This window comes from Carettochelys insculpta, chromosome 5, assembly GCF_033958435.1.
Source record: "Carettochelys insculpta isolate YL-2023 chromosome 5, ASM3395843v1, whole genome shotgun sequence".
Classification (NCBI taxonomy): Eukaryota; Metazoa; Chordata; order Testudines; family Carettochelyidae; genus Carettochelys; species Carettochelys insculpta.
In genome coordinates, this window is record NC_134141.1 from 5,030,646 (window position 1) to 5,051,458 (window position 20,813).

Sequence of the window (20,813 nt, forward strand, 5' to 3'; positions counted from 1 at the left end):
TGCTCCTCTCTCACTTCCATGGGCAACAGCCTCATGGGTAGATGCCAGCCCACTCTTCCACCTATTAGAAAAAAAGTTTTCATTAACTGAACTCCAAGCAAAAAGTGACTCCTAAGTGTGACATCACAGCCATGAGTTACGAAAATGAGCCAGTCCCATTTATGGCTGGGATGTCATTATAAGCCTGAGCTGATCCTTAAAGTCTTTCAGCTTTTCAATGATCTAGGGATTATGTTGTTTAAGTACTGCATGTCATGTATAACAAGCACTCCTGTGGCTCCTTAGAGACTAACAAAATTTATTAGGTCAGGAGTGTTCATGGGTAATCATCATCATGCCTTGGCCTTCTTTTCCCATGGTCTATTCTTTGTATTTATGCTTCCAGTTTTAACAGTGATGTCACCTATCAAAATGAAGATATCCTCTTTTGTTTTCTGGTTCACAGCACTCTGTAGTTTCTCACAGAAGTTTGTTTTACGTTCCTCAGCTGTTTCATTGGTTGGTGCATAACATTGTACAATCAATACCTTCTGCACTTCATTGTAGAATCTGGCTGTGATGATGTGTGTTGATACTGCTGTCCACTCCATTAAAGCATCAGATGTCTCTCTTGATAACATGAAGCTCATGCCTTCTGTGTGTGTTGCACCCTCTTCTTCATGTCCTGAGTACATGAGGTTTTCATCTGTTGCCAGACATAGCACTCAGATTGCATCCATCTTGTCTCACACAAGCCCCAAACAGCAGGCTTGTACTGTTTCATCTCCACTGCAATCTGTGCTGTCTTCCCTGGTTGATACCTGATCAAACATTCCATGTACCAAACTGGGTGGTATCCCATCCAAAATTATTAACCTCCTCCCTTTAACATATGAACCCTTGACGTGCCAAGTTGTTCACAATGGTATCTTGACAGAATCCTTCAGCATACTCGCAGGAGTACGACAAGGGTGCCTATTGTCACCTTTTCCTGTTCTTAATCATTGTAGACTGGATTATGAGCAGGACAACAGATGGCCATCAATGGGGCATTCAGTGAACACTTTTCAAATAGGTTGAGGACATCGATGTTTCTGATGATGTCACCCTCCTTTCACACTGACATGAAAGCATGGAAGAAACACTCACAACATTGGACAAAACTGCCTTAGTGATGGGACTGAGCATTAACAAGGGAAAGACAAAGACAATGAGGATCAACCAGTCTAACAACACCACCAGCATACTGGGAGGGGATGACCTGGAAGATGTGGAGCAGTTCACCTACTTGGGGCATATTATGGGCAGCAATGGAGGAACAGACAAGGATATCAATGCCAGCATAGGGAAAGCAACAGATGCATTCAAGACTCTTCGTCCCATGTGGTGTTCACAAATAGTATCTGTGAAGATGGAACTGGATCTTCAACACACATGTGAAGAGTGGGCTCTTTTATGCATGCAGGACCTGGCGTACTAAAAAGTCTTCAAATCACAAGCTACAGACATTCATAAACAGATGCCTGATGTACATCCTTCACATCCAATGTCAAGACATGGTCACAAAGGAGGAGCTTTGGAACAGAGCAGGACAAGAACCCCTTGCTGTTCAAATCAAGAGAAGAAAGTGAAGATGGCTAGGCCACACTCTCAGAAAACCATCACTCAGCATAGTCTCTCAGACTCTCAAGTGAAACCCACAAAGAAATCACAAGAGAAGATGACCTCGGACAACATGGAGAAGATCTACTGAGACTGAAGGACAACAACAGGAGTACTCCTGGAGCCAGCTAGAAATTTAGTCCCAAGACAGAGGGAAGTGGAGGAGACTTGTAGATGTCCTGTGCTCCTCTTGGAGTACAAGGGTTTTAGGCAAAGTAAGCCAAGTTTCATGGGTAAAACCCACTTCTTCAGATGGAAATGGAGTGAAAAAACAGAATCTAGGGTTGATATGGCAGGACGCAGGGTGCAGGGAGAAGGAAGTTACTCATTACTAGTTGGACTGGTTAATGATGCAAATTAAGTGTATCTTATATTTGTGAATAACAAAGATGGGGAAAATGCCCATGTGATGCATAAGCCAGTTAAGATCTCTATTCAAGCCAAGTTTAGAGGTGTTAAACTCATAAATGAATTCCAATTCAGATGTCTCCCTCTGTAATCACGTGGTAAAATTCTTTTGTAGAAGAATGGCTTCTTTTAAATCTATCAGGTAATACTTATGCACAGAGAAGTATTCCTGTCCTTTGAAGAATGACTTACTACTACAAAATCTTTGGGGATGCTGCACATTATGAGGGCAGAAGATTTTATCCTGGATTTTACCCTCTACCTTTTTTGGCTATTTTGGTTCAGGCTTAGTTCAGTTCATGAAAACACTGAAGCTAATGCCTAAATCTTATTGGCTTCAGCAGATCTTCCCCTCAGGCTTAAAGATAAGCATGATTTTAAGCACTATGAAAGCCTGGGAACTTTAGCTCATAGCTCTGCTAGACATCAAACATCATGGACTTAATAAAGACACTTGTAATAAATTATAACAGTCTGCAACCTTCAATCCCTCCTTTGTGCAGAGGTGTTAAGTACACAGTTCACCTTGAATGGTCTTTTGCAACGTGTTAACTCTTTGTCTGTTCCGCCTTGACGCTCTGAGTTCCTTTCCCTGACTTGAAGAAGAGCTCTGCGTAAACTTGTCTCTCTTACCAATAGAAATTGGATCTATAAAAGATGTTACCTCACCCACCTTGTCTCTTTGGAAAATAGAGACAGGCTGAAGCAGTTTTCCTGCATTGGGGTCCTTTGTGCATAGCTGACTGGGGCTGAGTTTCTGGATTTCTGCCAAACCTGGCTGGTCTTTAATTTACACACATGGTTATTATGTATCTATACTTAGCCCCAGAGCTATGCTGCCATTGGCTGCCTGAGGGCAGACCTACACTCTGGGGCAATGTCATAGAATCATAGAACACTAGAACTGGAAGGGACCTCGAGAGGTCATTGAGTCCAGTCCCCACCCCTCATGGCAGGACCAAGCACCATTCTTAGATCATCCCTGACAGATGTTTATCTAACCTGCTCTTAAATGTCTCCAGTGATGGAGATTCTACAACCTCCCTAGGCAATTATTCCAGTCCTTAACCACCCTGACAGGAAGTTTTTCCTAGTGTCCAAATCTGTCCATCCTAATAGCTCTTCTCTGCACCCCTTCTGTTTAAATTAATCTTTCTAGAACATGGATTACCGGAATTGTTCACAGGATTCCAGATGAGGATTTACCATTGTCTTCTACAATAGCACTAATGCTTCTTTCTCTCCAGTGGAAGTGCCTCACCTGATACGCCCAGTATTGCATTTGCCTTTTTCATAGTGTTGATTGTAGCCATCCTGTGACCATCCCTCATATGCATGCCACTCTTCTTCTCCATGTCTTCAAACCAACCTCCCTAGGCAATTTATTCCAGTATTTAACCACCCTGACAGTTAGGAAGTTTTTTCTAATGTTCATCCTAAACCTCCCTTGCTGCAGTTTAAGCCCATTGCTCCTTGTCCTATCCTCAGAGGCCAAGGAGAACATTTTTTCTCCCTCTTCCTTGTAACCCTCTTTTAGGTACTTGAAAACCACCATCGTGTCCCCTCTAAGTCTTCTCTTTTCTGAACTAAACAACCCTGGTTCTTTCAGTCTTCCCTCACAGCTCATGTTCTCTAGACCGTTAATCATTCTTGTTGCTCTTTTCTGGACCTTTTTCAATTTCTCCACATCTTTCTTGAAATGTGGTGCCCAGAACTGGACACAATACTCCAACTGAAGCCTAATCACATTTGTGTACGGCAGAAGAATGATGTCTCACGTCTTGCTCACAACACTCCTGGTAATGCATTCCATGTCAACGTAAGGCACACAACTCCAGCTATGTGAATATCAGAGATAGAGATGATGTACCTTAGTTTGAATTGCTACAGGGGTCTCCATTGTGAGTGTCAGTGAGAAAACTGCCCGTTGATTTCCCTTATGCTTCTCATGCCAGTGGAGTAGTGGAGTCCACGTGACAGTGATCAGCAGTCGATTTAGTAGGTCTTCACTAGACTGGAATTTTCACCACCTTGTGATAAATTCCCTGTTCCTGGGCTCTTCCCATGGCTAATATGCATTTCCCACGTCATGCTGAGCAGCTGTAGAAAGAACCACAAACAGCTTTTGAAAAAAATGAAAAAGTATGGTTCTTCTGTTATAAATGCATTGTTAATTATATAAGAATATATTTTATGCTACAGGATTATGAACTATAAAGCAGATTATTATGGGGAAAGACCCCAAATAGCACTGTTAAACATTACAGGATCATCTTTAAGTTGTTAAAATTTTTTCTGTTGGAGAGGTAAAGGAGCTTCATTACACTTGTTTTCCCCTCTTTACGTGAGCTGGTTATCATAAATAGTATAACTCTGTACCCTTAAAGCCAAAGAGAAGACTATGCCAATGCCTGGCTGAAAAACAGGAAAAGGGCCAAAGGAGAGAAATTGTGACTGGAGAAACCAACTCCCAAACGGTTCTTATCCAGCCTTCTCCAACTGAATCTTGATACTGAACAGAAAAGACAGTTGAAAAACTCTGTCAGACAAGAGGACCAGGATGGGAAAAGTGTATGTGTGGGATCAATCAGTAACCTCCCAGCCTGCTCCTAACCTCCGGGTGGGAGCCGAAGGTGGGGCTCTGACCAAGTGAAGTGATGGAGCCAGGAGCTGGGTGCTGGAGGCTTCTCTTCTGCCCAGAGCTTGGCCCCAGCCTGCGTGGACCTGCCTATCCCTGTGTCAGTATGGAAAGGCTGACTTGAGCGCTATACCTCTTGTGCAGGTGGAGTACAGGATTTTATTTTACAAGTCCTTTAGGCTTGTTGAAAGGGCTCAGTAGGGTGGACCAGGTGTTTTCCTGTTGTCAGTGTCCAGAACATGAACTCAATATCCTTACTGCTAGCACTGGTAAACACACAGCACGTGTAAATACATTCCACCAGGACAGTACCAGGATGCCCCAACCTAGCACTTGATAAAGTATTTTGGTATTTTGTCTGAAAGCACAGTAACAGGTGGTGAATAGGAATGTGTTGCCTAAAATATCAGGAGGAAAATACAAGGGAAGGAAATAAACATACCCTGAAACATGTAAGATGATACATAAGGTGTGTATCACAGATTGTCTCAGTCTATAAATGTCGGAATACTTTGACTTAACTCTTTGTCCAGAATAAGGGACAGTGGGAAAATCTCGCCACTGGCTGAGCTGAGTTTATTGTAATGAGCATACATGTGTGAGCCTAACTGTAGATATCTGGTTCAGGGAAGCTAGGACTGTGCTTCATCAACAATAAACCTGATTCAGGTGCCTTATCTGATTCTGTGGGCCTCGGAGGTTCTCTTGGAGTCTGCTGTGCTGGCTACCTGTGCAGAGACAGTACAATGTAGTGGGGGAGGGCACATGCATAGCTAAATGACAGAGCAAGATACCTGTCAGTTCACCATGCTGGTGATTTCTGACCCATGCTTGTAGGCATCATGTGACAATTCCAAGTTGCTGCAACACTTAGGCGATGTCTATACTAGCACACTACGTCGAAGTAGCCTATTTTGAAGTAAGAACATCGAAATAGGCTACTTCGACTTGTATCGTCTACACGTCCTCTGGGGCTGGTGCCGTCGACATTCAATGTCAAAGTAGCAATGAGGAACATCGAAAGGAGCTGCCCCGGAAGGAAATGCGGAGCATCCACACACACAAGCACTCTCTGTCGAAATAAGGAGCCAGCAAAGCCTGCAGATGGGGTCATACGCTGGACTAACCCTTCTGGGGCAAGAGCAAGCTGCTCCTTTAAAGGGCCCCTCCCAGACACACTCGGCCTGCACAGCACGAGGTCCACAGAGCCGACAACCGGTTGCAGACCCCGTGCACACAGCATGGACCCCCAGCTGCAGCAGAAGCAGCAGCCAGAATCTCTGGGCTAAGGCCTGCTGCATGCGGCGACCATAGAGCCCTGCAGGGGCTGGACAGAGCATCTCTCAACCCCTCAGCTGATGGCTGCCATGGAGGACCCCGCTATTTCGATTTAGCGGGTCGTGGATTGTCTACACATGCCCTACTTCGACGTTGAACGTCGAAGTAGGAAGCTATTCCCATCTTCGGATAGGAATAGCGATTTCGACATCTCACTGCCTAACGTTGATTTCAACATTGAAATAGCGCACGGCTCGTGTAGATGCAATGCGTGCTATTTCGACGTTGTGCCAGGTACTTCGAAGTAGCTGGCTAGTATAGACACACCCTTACAGAGTTGTCAGCAAACAGTACTCCTAGCTGAGATTCATGTACCCCATTTCTCATTCTATAGGAGGGAACTCAGTTCTGCATGTACCCATGCTGTTGGAGCCTTTGGGTTGGGCTGGGTTAAGTGCATACAGTTTCGTTGGCTCTGAGGGACTGGTACTTGGAGTCTCAGCCTGAGTCTTTGAAGGTAGGAGGCATTCAGATCAGAGTCAATATTTTTGGTTTTGCAATAAAGGTACCTGGACAGATCTCTGATTCCGTAGCCAGTGCTGCTGTGACAGTTTGGGGAATCTGTAATTATACAACATATGGGAGAATCTGTTTGGGGAATCAGTTTGGGGAATCTGTCCTTTTCCAACATATGAATTCCAGTTTGATTTTGTGTATGGTCTGTATTATGTCTTATGATGCACTTTTACTGTCTTACCCCATGGTTTTTGTCCTCAGGAGACTGCAGATATGTCTACATTAGCTTGGAAGGCTGACCTGCTCAGGCTTGATCTTTTGGAGTTCGATTTCTCACGTCTGTTAGGGATGCATGAAATTGACCTCTCAGGGGTCACAGTCGACTCTGGAACTCCTCACGAGATATTAGGAGTAAGGGAGGTTGACAAGAGAAACTCTCCCATTGACTTTTTTCGGTAGGAGCAGCCAAGTAAGCTGAATGCAGATACATTGATTCTTGCTATGCAATTGCCATAGCTAGAATTGGGTATCCACAGTCAAGGTATTTTGCCTAGTGTAGACATAGCCTGGGGGTGGAGCTCTAATATTTCCGCCTATAAACAGGGCAGTAGCCTACACTGATCTTTCCTGGGAGCAACAGAAGAGTCACTTTATCCTCGGGGAATCCAATTCTTTCCAACTTCCCTGCAGGCGACTGGAACTTGAGAGTGGACAATCCACAGCAGCCAAACAAGGAAACCAAGGTGATGATGGTAGTAATTGAAAACCAGAGAAACTGGTGGCCCTGGAAGGACATGGAAAGCTTTGGGCAGGAAAGAGGAAGAGCTGGGCATACTTCCGTAACAGTGGGTTTGTTTAACTGAGGGACCAGTTGAAGAAGAAGGAATTCAACAGATGGTATCCATTTTATCATATGCCCCCATTCCCAGGGATTCTTTAGGACTATGAAAGGGTCAGCTCCCCCATCCAGCACCAGATGTGGCCCTGCCTTTGCCTCAGTCCATGTGTATTTGTTTCCTCCATACGCTTGGGTGTTTTCAGGAATTCAGCAGCTGGACTCTCTAACCAAACCAGATGCCTGTCCTTTCAGAACAAACAAGCCCCAAACAAGCAAACTGCACAGATCTTCATCATCCACCAGGATGCTTCCCAGGCCCACCGCTTATGTTGGAGGCCTCTGTTTATGCCATCTCTTTGGCATAAGAATGGCCATGCTGGGTCAGACCAAAGGTCCATCTAGCCCAGTACCCTGTCTTCTGACAAAGGCCGATGCCAAGTGCTCCAAAGGGAAAGAACAGAAGAGGCAATCATTCAGTGATCCCTCTGTGTTCTAGCTTCTGGCCTCTTCCCAGCAATCTCCTATCAAGGCCCTCCCTGTCTCCTTTTATCACCCTTTCCCAACAGACACAGGGCACCCAAGAGCTTTCAGTGATTAGCTGCTGCTTCTTCAGTTCTCAGTCAGTGGCAAGCCCTGCCTCAGGACCCTCTTCTTTCTGTTCTGACTCTCATTGACAGCCTGCCCCTCCTTTCCCAGGGGCCTTGCAGTAGCCTACAGTCACACAATCCTTTGAGAGGGAGGCTACAGTTCCCAAAATGCCCATGCTTGAAAGACCAGACCTTGTATCGGGTGTATTGGACCAGGGCCAGACCTTAAGGGGCAGCAGGCTCTGTGACAGACAGCTGAGATGGAAGTAGAAAGAAAAGTGTATTGGGCATATTCACCAATTATATATATACACACACACAACAAAAGGAAGGAAGAAAAACTAGGTCTCCTGTGGCCCACCACAGGAGTTCACACAGAGAGCTCACAAGACACTGTTGGTTTTCACTGTCTGTTTGCTGGGTTTTTTTTTGTGCATTTAAATATGTTTTGCACGGAAAATTTCCTTGTAGAGCTCAATATTATACTTATGTTTGTAGCTCTGAAATACGCTTGTTTCTAGATAACTCTATGCAATATGGCACATGTATAATTAGGCATAATTAAGTCAAATTAACCGTATTAAATACTGCAACACTCCCAGTGCCATATTTGGAAGCTGGATTAAATAGGCGTTGTGATTAACAAGCTTATGTTCGAAGGGTAGCGATACATGGATTCTTCCCATTTCCGGGATTCCCCAAGTGTATTTAAATAACGTTTTTTGTGAATTTGAGTGAAATCACCTGGCATTCAATTATGTGCGTAATTAACTCCATGTCTGCAGGGTTCCCTCATACCGAGAATGTAGAATCTGCATACTATGTCTTCAGCACAACAGACTTGACTGAAGGAGTTACATGAGTACAGTGGGGCCAAGGTACAGGCTGCCGCTCCAGCAGGTTTCTAACTAGCTAAAGGGTTTTTAATTTTTTTTCTCCTTTTCCTTTAGAATTTGGTTTAATTTTTTAGTTATTGAAAAGTGCTCCAAGGGTTGCACGTTACAGGATTTATCCACAGCAAAATGATTGAGTGAAAGACAAATGGCCTTTGGCAGCAACAGAAAGATTCTGACTCAAGTTGGTTGGAATGGGTAACCAAAAGAATGCTAATGAGTCATGCAGAAGTCTTCAGCGCTAGACAGCACAGATTTCCTTGAAACCAATCCACAGTTTTTCCTCAGCTGAGCCTACAGCTTTACAGTTCTTCAAGGTCCTCTTGTCCTGGCCAACTCATTTCTCAAACCTTTGTCTCAGAGCAAGGAACAGCGGCTGACGATGCTGCTGTTTTAAATTTTACCCAGAAACGACCATTTGTTTTGCCCAGTTAATGAACGGTGGAGAATAGGATTATAATAAACCCTAGAAATGCTGACGCTTACAAAGCACTAGCGCTCCTTGCAAAACAGCTTTTGAATACCTGCTGATCAGTTATAGCACTTCTTCATTTAGCAGGCTGTGTGGAGGTAGTCTCTCTCAGGGGCTAATCAAAGATTCTCATTGGTTTTAATGGGCCTTGGATCAGGCAAGCTCTAGTGTTTTTTTTATGACGCTTGTTAGTGTTCATGAATTCAGATCCAGTTACCAGTTGTAGAGGTTTCTTTTAGGTTTTATGGTTTGTTTGAATAAGAAATTATATGCCATTAATATTCACTCAGTGCTACTCACCTGTCAGATACTTAGTTGCCCATGAAAGCCCTTGCTTGTCCACACCTTAAAAGCTTACCTGCTACATAAGGCAGGATTGTTTGAGAGGAGCTCAGTTTGGTCTAAATCTGCATCTCCTGAAGTCAGTGGGTATTGTACCCTTGCCTTCAACGGGGGCAGAGTGCTTTTGAAAATGCACTTTTTCTCCCAAGGGTCTTTTCAAGTGTCTTTGAGACTACATTAAATCCTGATCCACTTGCTAAATGTACCCTTGGCTTTCATGGGCCGCTTGTGGCAACTGACTAGTTTTCAGTCATGAGAGTTGCTAGCATAGGGACTATTCCTGGGTGACATGGGGGCAGGCAGGACCTTCTCCCTGGCTGATATGTGCCACAGGGACATTGGATGGCTGGCTCCCAATTTAGGGCAACACTGAAGGCTGCCCTAAATATTACCAGGGTGTGTACTAGTCCCTCACTGCCCCTTTCCTCCCCATCCTTGTGCCGGGACCCACACTGAAATAGGGTGGAATTTGGGGCTCAAAGGCCCAGTCCAAGGCTACTGCTGGCTGTGCACATCTCTCCAGCTGGGAGCACACACTTGTTCCAGAAAATGTCGTTTCTGTGTTCTTATGTTGTTTTGTAATACATACAAGTATTGTGGATGCTGTTTTATCTGCTACTGGGTAGATGGCTCCATTGAGTTATCCACATTGACACAAAGGTCTTTCCCTCTGTGAATCCTAAAAGTTCAGTCAGAGCGCATTTGCTTCTATGAAAGTTTGAACCCTTTCTGGCTGTTATCTTATGTTTTTTCTATTTGAAGTTACCAAATCCCCCAATTTGCTTAAATCTATTGGGAGGAGCATTGCTTCTATTTATGTCATCCCTGGGCAGAATAAATTTTGTTATGTGCATTGAAGCATGTGTGGATGTGCACCACCAATACAGACACACGACGTTGGCTGTGGGCGCTCTGCTAATCAGCTGGTGGCACCTGAATTTCTCCATGGTGGCCACCCAAGTGCTCAGCTTACAGGGAACAGTGATTGGGAGGGTCTGCAAATTCTCCATAGCTGTTAGAAAGTAAAGGACATTATGTCATCTGCAGATTTCACTACACGCTCATCCAAATTCCACAAAAAAGTGTGTCCAGTACAGTTCCCCTTTTGTCTACAGAGGTGGTAACTTACAAATGCAATAATATTTACTCCCTTCAGCGTATGCTGCAATGGGTTCCATTCAGCCTGTAAAATCATCTTCCATATCTCTTGAGTTGATCCCAGAATTCCTGTGTTTGAAGCCCACAGTCTTAATCTGCAAGCACATCTCAGTAAAACTTCACATATCTCAGCTCCTTCCTGGTTATCTTCCTCCCCAAAATTAATTTTATTGTGACTCCTCCACTTGGCTTACGTTCCTGGATCTCATCTATGTTTGTCAACTTCTTGGAAAGTCACCGATCTACCTTCTCCTACATGTGATACAAGCTTCCTTCCACCACCAAAATTATCTACAGGGTCCCAGCCATATTTAAGTCCTTTTTAAAGCCCCATTTCTCTTGCATTACCTATAATGAAGCTGGCTGACCAATATGAAAATTCCTTATTTGTTGTTCCCCTTCATTTAATTGTTTTTAAATTGTGAGTGGCTCATAGTGTTGAATATATGCAAAATGCCTAGCACATTTCAGGCACAGCAATAAAATACAGTGGTGACTGGTGATGAAGCTTCTAGGGTGGGGATGGAGCACTATCCATGTGCCCCTGCCCTATCTGCTCCCCACCTATGTTCTGTCCTTTTCCCATCTGCACTGCCCCCCCATTGCCTCTTCCTCTGGAAATGCTATGTCACTTGTGGTGGGTGCAGGGTGGTGGTCCTGCCCTTTCCCCAAAGCAGTGCAGCTCAAAAGCAGCCTAAGCTGGAAAGCTTGTGCTCTTCTCAGGTCACAGTGCTCTGGAGAACGGGCAGAACTGCCACTGCACCCCAGAAGTGGCATGGCACCAACTGTGTATGCAGGAGTGGTGGTGGTGGACACTGGCGGAAGCATGTGACCCCCTGTGCTCTCCTACACGTCACCACAATAAAATAACATTACTAGATACCTGCTGAAATAAAATTAATGCCAATTGGTGGCAGGATTTTGTGAACTGGGATTGTTAAGAGTGAAGCTCTGTTCTTCAAATGTTTTCTAAATGTCAAGTTTTTATGAATGAATTTGTTTGTGGTTTCCTGCCATGTCCCAGGACATTTTGGAAAATGAGACATGTTTTTTGAAGTGTCTTGTCATGCCGTGAATATTTATATAAATCATCTTGCAATAAAAACAAACAATTTTCTCATTAGCGGTGCAATCTGCAAAAGTCACCTCTCTTGTGACTTTGCCAGGGGGAATGTGCATCTGAAAGGTAAGAAAGACTTCATAAAGGGGACTCCAGGGGAACATTAGGCACTTTAAAAACAGTGGTGAAATTAGCCCTTTTGTCATCTCTTATTTATTGTTTTAATTTACTTGTGCCTTGTAAAGTATCCATGTGTGACGTGTGAATGCATTCCCATGCACTATGCAGATCAGAGCAAGAACGTAATATACCAACTATGGCAGGAGTAATGGGCCAGGCGGTGGGCCAATATTTCCTTTAATTTTTCCTATCCATGTGCGGGATAAATTTTGTTATGTGCAGCAAGGCATGCACAGATGTCCACCACTAGTAGAAACATGCTGCCAGCTGTAGGTGCTCTGCTAATCAGCTGGGCAACACCTGACTCTCTACTGGGTGGCCACCCAAGCACTCGGCTTACAGGGAACACTGCTGTGGGCCCAAATCAGAGTACTCTGTGTAAGTGGCTGTAATGGGGTCCACCTGCCTGTGAGCACCCAGTGCCACGCAAGGTATTTGCCTGGTCGTCTGGTACCTTCCTTGCACCTGGGGTCACTTCCTCTGGATGCTACTTTGTCTGGTCATATCCAAGGTTCTGAGGCTAGGATCTGACTAGTCTTGTCCACTGGGCTATCCATTCTTGCGTTAGGCTTGTGGCGAATCTTCGGCCACTGGACCTGGGCCTTACCCAGGTCTAAGTTCAGGTCACATTCGGAGTTGTTCATAGTGCTGCCACTCTCCCAGGTAGCATATAGACCTGACTGTGTCGAGCTCCTGTGAGGAACCTCCAGGCTCTAGTCCAGCAGCTTCTTTTATACCAGCCTGCTGGATCTTGATTAGCTGCTGCAGAAACAGTCACTCTATCCTGCCTGGAGGACCTCTTTTCTGCTTCTCTTGCTGGGAGGGCATATAGCAAGGCTGGAGAACGTGTGTTGTGCTGGGGAGAAAGCCACCCCCGACTTACATGAAATGCCAGTTACGTGTGGGAATGCAACCCTCGTGTAAATAGAGGCACTACTGTAATATTACAAAACTTACAATGTTTGGATCCTTCCAGGCCTGGTTTAGCCCCGATTAAAGCTGGCAGAAAAGACTCTTCTCAACAGCAATGGGCACTAGGTCAGGTTCTTAATACTGTAACCAGCAGCAAGTGTGTTATGGAATTGTCAGCTGAGGCCCAGCTGAGGTTACAGACAGAGCTGTCGTTAGGCTTTATGGGGCCCTACACAGTACAATTAAACTGGTGCCCTCTATCCCCAGTGGCAGCTAGGGTGGGGATGATGATTTTTTAGAGACGTGATTTTTATAATCTTCAGCAACACACTAATGAATATTTTAAAACAAATTTTAAGCTAAGTTTTTGTAGGAAATTCAGAAACAGAGGGGCATTGGCAAATGCCAGTTAAATGGCGTCATTGCCATTTGAGTGTCTCTTTCACAGGTTTTGCTAAGAGGGCCAGGCCCTCTCAGAGTTGGTGGAATGTGTGCATTTCAGGAAGCTGATCTCATCAGAGATCTCTTGAAATTTCATGGTTGTACATTTAAACTGTTTAGCCACTGAATATGGACCTTCATCAATTAGTTCTCTGAACTCCTAAATGAATCTAAAAAGGGTTCAGATTTGTCACAGTAACTCAGATTGATGTATAAGACAAGATTAGATGGAGTCAATAACAAAACAAAATGAAAAAAAGACCTGAGAGTGCCTTTCAGCATCAGATTGAGATGTTAGGCTGTGATTGGTGGAAGACTCAGATGAAATGTCGATACGCTGTGCTACTGATTTGGACTCAGAAAGGATTGCATCGCATTGATCACAAACCTTTTTAATATTTTTAAAAAAGTTGTTCAGTGTTATTCCTCTCAATGTCTAATGAAGTATTCATTGCATGCTTCAATTACGAGATCAGTTGAGTGGGTCATTTTTAGCAGCTTCGTCCACATGGATGACAGTAAAATGCTTTCACGTTTGGATGTATACTTCTGAATTCACTTAAATTCAGTGCTGAGAGAGTATGAGATTCAAGCTCGCTTAAAACCTTTCTCACAGAGTCCAAATGCTGTGCAACTGATTTAACACCATTGATTTGGGCTGACCACCTCATTGTTGACATGACATGAAGGAAAACAAGCAGATGCTGCTTCAGAATTTCCCACTTTCAAGAGCTGCTACTGAAGAGGCTGTGTAGTTTCTGGATTGTTCCAAAGTATGTGCTTGCTTCCTTGCAAGATTCAGCACAATCAGTGCCTACAAAATTTAGTATATCGTTGCCACAACTGGAGAAAATACAGTTTGCGTAGGAAGGACTCCTTGTACTCTGTTGTACTTCCCCACCATACTGTATCCATTGTCATAGGCTTGGCCAATGCAGATGTAAACATTTAATTTGAAGCCTTCCAGAATTTCCAATACATGAGTGGCCACTTCTTTTCCTGAACTTTTTCTTTTCATGAAATTTTTAAACTCAGTGAATTGTTCTTCAGTTGAATCCGTTGAACTTCCTGTAATGTTATCAGATAACCAAGATTGTCTGTTTTTTATGAGAACATTCTGGAGTTGCTTCAATGATAATTGAAAAGTACTCCATGTAGTGTATCTCTTCAAGAATTGTTGTTTGTACAAATGTCCCACACAGCTCAATAAACTCATTTTGCATTCCGACAGACAGATAATGGACTTGCATTGTGTTTTATACTCTCTTGTGATTCACCAACATGTTTAATGTGGTCTGATAAAAGTGGGCCATACTTGCCAAGAAGCTCAAGTATATCAAGAAAGCTTCCATTTGTAAGGTCACTGATACATTAACTGCAACAAAATAAAGCCAATCCCCATTCAGAAAGAAAAATAATTATATTCAATATACAGTCAAAAGGTTTCTTCCCCTCTTCCCCCAGTTATCAGTCTCTGTGCATATCAGTCTCTGTGTTTATTTCAGGAGTAAGTTTTCAATTGAACTGTCATCTAGTGCTGCTCTACTAGCTGATTTCCATGTAATATAGTTATCCTTATGCGATACTGAAGTTTCACGTGCCGGTATTCAGTCTTTCAACTTCTCCAGCCTCTACTGATCCTCCAACTGGATGGATGGGACAGTACTGATACATTTGAAGTATTACTGTTAAAATGAAACAGGGTGCACAGTAAAGAGCCTTCTTTACCAAGCTCTAGCAGATCCAGCCTCTTGTGTAGATCTCTCCATTCAAAAGAGTTTTGTGTCAGCAGATGAGTGAGAAAAACATGATTTTCAGCATCTGTTGGTATCTTAGAATCTGAAAACTAACTTTGAGAAATGACTGCATTTGAACAGCGTTGTTCTTACCAAGAACTCCTGTGTCAGGTTCTGATACCACTGTTGTTACACTGTTTCCTGTGCTAGTCATAAGCTCTTGCACTTGCTGTGCAGTATCTTCAAGGTCCTCCTTTTCTGTATGCGCAGTCTCTAACTCAAGCATAGGTTCTGCATTTATCGCTACTGTTAGCATTTCTGTGTCTTGATTAATGATCTCATTTTGAAGGAGTGGCACTGAAATGTCATTTGTGGGTACAAAGTTTACATCATCAGAACTAGAAGTGTCACCGCCTCTATGGTCACCGTCTAATGGTTGAGGCATCTTTTCTGTGAGAAATTATGTTATTTACTTTAAACTCTTAACTGCTGCTTCACTCAGTTGCTTTCACCAGCTCTTACTTTCACCACTTTCAAATCATCACTTCATTTTTATAAAGACATTCTTTTAAAACAGAACAACACACAGTAAATTAATTTGCTAAAGGCTGTTGGTTATATAAAATTTTAGTTGTATAGAGTTAACAATGAGTATTATATAATAACAGCTTGGGGTGCTATTTACTATAGCCCTTATAGCCTTTTTTCAAAGTCTTGAAATTTTATCTGCTAATATGTTCCCATTGTTAAATTCCTCTCATAACTGGTGCATTATTATGAATATGAACACAGAGTGATTGTCAGACTAGAAATAAAGTTTATTAAACAACTAGAACTAAAAGTTTATTATCACAAGCCCTTAAAAGTGAATCTAAAACTGGCCAAAGACATAGCTTACAGGTGAGCCTGATATGGTGGTTGTACATGAGGACACATAAGGAAAAACAGGAATATGAAAATCTCCTATGCAGAGATAAACCCCTAGTTTAAAAGTTAAAGTAACCCTCAGACCAAGCAAAATCACTTTACAGTAACAGAATTAACTTTGACTTTCAAAACCTCTAAACTATGCAAGACTGTAAACAGTGTTTTGTAACATAGACTCACTAATCGCAGAAGGTACTCCAGTCATGCAGCTAAAAAATCAAAAGTGACTGAAAAATTGGCAAATGCCTGAGGTCCCACAATGATTTAAATCAGTTTTCTGTGGCTATACATATAGGTTCTTTTTGTTGTCTCTTTTATTACTGCAAGCTGTATAATGAATGGAAATGACTTGGTAAGGAAACATAAAAATTTTAGTTCCCTTTGTCTCCTGAAGCCTGGGCCAAATGGCCCTCCTGGCCTCCCTCTAATAGTTCCTGAAGAGGTTGGGCAGACTTTTTCACCTTTAAGTTAACTAGATTTTTCTCAGGAGGAAGCGGAGCCACCGAACAGGGACAGAAAGAAGTGGTTGGGTGGGCATTAAGACCCAGGGGTGCCCAAATCTTCAGGAGCCCTACACAGCTGTTTGTTCTGCATATGGGTAAGAATGGCTCTGATTGCAGAGCATGGAGGAAGCACTGGCACTGAATTCCAGCAGACACAGAGAGTTCACATGTTTTATACAGACCTCTCACATCCTGTCCATTTCCTGTGTATGAGGAATGGCACTGTGAAGAGGGGAAGGAATTGCTTCTAATTATATGATCACACACTCCTTTATAAATAACGCAGGGGGTTTTCTCTAACCTTAGCTGTTCATATGCAGTATCTTTTCAGATACTTGTCATTGTTGTATGCTTACACTAAGCATATTTCATAATGGTACAGTGTATCTTTAGGATTTGATTGCGCGCACTAATTCAGATGGAATAGTAGTTTTACTTTGATCCTAGGGAAATCAGTGAGACTTCTAACAGGGTAGGGTACCACTCACTAGCAAGTATGGATGACAGACTTGGAACTTCGGTGAATTAGGCTTAGGCTTTTAAAAAATACATTGTTAACTGTATACCTCAGTCTAGCCTCTTCCCCAACTTTGGATACATATGTCTGGACAATAAACATATCATTTGTTATCATGTTCCTTCAGACAATGTTTCTCATCCTTCAAGGATTCATTGAGTATGAATTTTTCTAACATTTTTGTTTGACTCTCTGTTTCGCCCCCAAATTTCTTCACTATGTGACCTCTTCCAAACTTTTAATAAAAATCAACAAATAATTCACTGAGTATTGGTGATACTTTCTTTGAACTTGCTTCTTTAGTATCCCGGGAGAACTTGTTGCACCTAGAATAGAAACTGACACAGTGATAATTTGAAAGTTAAATGCATTTACACCTTCAGCAAATACATGAAAGTCACAAGTGATTTTTTTCTGATAATCTAACCTACATGTGAATGGACCTGAGTCTCCAGTCATTTACGCTATGTAACTGGATTTACTCCAGTGGAGTTACCCTGAATGTAGAGAGGGCCAGTGAGAGGTGGATCAGGGCCCTATTGGGCTTTCCCAGTGGTACAGTGAAGTTGCAAAAAATAAAGAGTGATTTGTCTGCAGTATGACTTATCCAGATGTCCTTTAAAAAGCAACATTCCCTTTGAAGGGGAATTTTGCATGAACCTAGGAGTATGGAATAGCCTAGGGTAAATAGGCAAGTGGCTAATTAAAGAGATGTTTCTGACATGGCTAATGTACACAAAACTGGATTAAACTAGTCTGAGGCATGAGGTTGTACCTATCTTCTGTGAATAAAGAGAATGAAAACCCTTGTACGAGCTAAGCATGACTGGGTCCCAGAGGGTTCTTAGATGTACTGAAGGAGGGAAGGGTAGCTCAGTGGTTTGAGCATTGGCCCACTAAACCCAGAGTTTTGAGCTCAATCCTTGAGGGGGCCATTTAGGGATCTGGGGCAAATCAATTAAAAAAAAAAAGGGGGATGGTGCTTGGTCCTGCCAAGAGGGCAGGGGACTGGACTCAATGACCTCCCAAGGTCCCTTCCAGCTCTATGATACATGATATGTAGGAAGGCCTAACAAAGTGTCTGGCAGATCAAGTCAAACAAATCAAAATCAGAAATAAGGCACTTTTTTAGCAGGGCAGTGATTACTCCACTGGAAAGAAACTACCAGGGCAAGTGGTGGATTCTCCATCTTTTGATGCTCACTGGGTGCCTTTCTGGAAGGTATGCTTTAGCCAACCACAAGCTATCAGGCTCAGAACAGGGCTAATTGGATGAAATTTAAGAGGCCTCAATACACAGGAGGGTCAACTAGATGATCTAAGGGGCCCTCTTTTGTCTTTAAACTCTGTGAATCTGTGGAAGCCTAATGAAGTATTAAAGGGTTTGAACTTGTGCTTTGATGAAGCGCACCTGTTAGTGATGTAGTCGCTGACATACTTCAGTTATTTAATGGTTAGCCTATGCACATGCTGTTCACTGGTGCATTTGACAGCTGTCACTTCATGGTTTGCTGGGTACAATCCAGCCAGTTGATTTCACCTGCTCCTTGCTATATACATAGACTTATTCACAGTCAGGCAGGGCTGCTCTTCATTGGCTTTGTTTGGGATATCAATGGGCAGTTGCGGGCAACTGCTCTTTCTCCTGCAGAGTTCTTGAGTCTAGGGTACCATAGGGCACCATTTTGCATCACATTTGTAAGAGATACATGGGACCAATAGGGTCAGTAAATTGGCCTTAGGAGTGAGGTCTTTGGTAGGTTGATGTCCCCAAGAGGTACATCTCTGTCTTGTCCTATTCAGGTGATAGGCTTCTGGGGCTCCCCCAGACTGGGAAATGGATGAGAGAGAGCCAACTGGCTGAGGCTTGACTCAGAGGACAATACTGTGATTCTGGGCTGGGGAAAGCAGCCAGAGGAGGTGGCAGATGTTTTATTTGATCAGGGGAGAATATCCACCACCAGTCACCCAGGTTTGCATCTACAGCCCTAGCTGCTTTACACCATCTGTGCCTGGATAGGAGGTTGCAGTTTTCCCCTTTGGGTGCAGACCCTGTCTCCGCTTTCCATGATTTTGTCACTTCAAGTATAGAATCTAGCAGGAAGCTCTACCTGGGGCTAGCCCTGGAAAACATCCCCTCACTCTTATAGTCTTTAGCAGCAAGTCCACAGTTAAGGTTGCATCAGCATTTTCTGTGTTACAGCATCTGCACCTTAAAGTCTCACTTCTTCTGGAACTCCTTTAAGCAACCAGGTCACAAGAATTTGAATCAAATGTCAGCCATTGATTAATACCTAGATGGAATGATCTCCAGTGGGTATTCTGTGTTTGTACGTTGGACATTTGGGAAAATCAAAACACCGGAAAAGCCTGTTTATTTATTTATTGTTCACCCAGTGCCCTGTGCAGCTGCCTGAGCAGTAACATTGTGACACCAGAGATAATTAGTCACTCAGCACCCTCCTCCTCCAGTTCACTTGCATACTTAGAAGAGTCACAAGGGCCTGGGTGGTCTTGGCAATGGTTGCCCTGGATAAACGGTCTCCTTCAGATGACCATCACACTAGTTCAAAGCAGGGTCCCAGCAGGAGGTGGGGTGGAGCAGATTGGATTTGGGTTCAGCTGTGCTCCTTTGGGCTTGTACTGGGTATGATCTGCAATTTCTTTTCAAAGACTAACTGTTTGTTACTTTCTGCAAAAGAGAGATATGGAAAAAGGCAAACCTCCAGCTCCTTTACCTGTAGATTCTTTTAAAAAGCGTAAGATTCTAGCTCCATCCAAATTTCCTATTTAAAAAACTATTATTTCTACGTTGCAGTAAAACTGACGTTGCTTTATAACGTGTTTTGTTTTGACCACAGTTTACTTTCATGAGTTTCAGCGTATTGAGAGATGATATATGAAGCATCACAAAGATAGCTTATAGCAATGGCTTGTTGCACTGAGGGACAACAAATGCGTAAGTGCTTTATTATTTAAGTACTGGTTGAATCTCTCTAATCCGGAATGCTCTTGTCTGGCAACATCTGTAATCTGGCATTATTTTAGTTAGCCAGATGGCCACTTATCATGGGTGTGGCCAAATTTCCCATGGATGCATAAAATTTGTTTACAGATATCAGCCCTGGCTCTTAGTGGCCTGTGCTGCTGTTTAGCTGTAATTTACCCCTAAATGTCTTCTCAGAGCCCAGTAAGCAGTGGAAATGTTGGTAACGTGCTAGAAAATATAGACATCCTGTAGTCCGGCAAATTCTTTTGTCCCACACTGGTTAGGTCCTGAAGGTGCCAGATGACAGAGGTTCAACCTGTAGCACATATATAAATTATTTTCTTCCTTTAAAAAAAACTAAGGAACTCACAGACTTAATTTGATATTAGTTAAGGTTGCTCTCACAATAAACTAAGCCATGAAGAATTTGGAAATTCAAATTTAAGCATTAATGAAGAATTAAAGGCTGCAAAATCAAGCCATCAGGTTCAAGAAATTCCATACTGAAAGTTGCCTATGGCACTTTAACTTGTCCCTTTGTCACACATGCGTTATGATGCAGTCTTTAATTACATGAATCCATACTACACATAACATAAGGACTCCTGGTTCATTTACTGCATGGAATGGATCTGATCTGGGGGTGAATCAGTGAAGCACATTAAAAAGGGCTGCTGTGTGTAGAATCCCTGCCTCATGTTACAGAAGTTGGAAGATTTGTAGTGAATGAAGCAGGAGATGCCAGGAATTAAAAGATGATCTTGCAGTTAGGGCAGT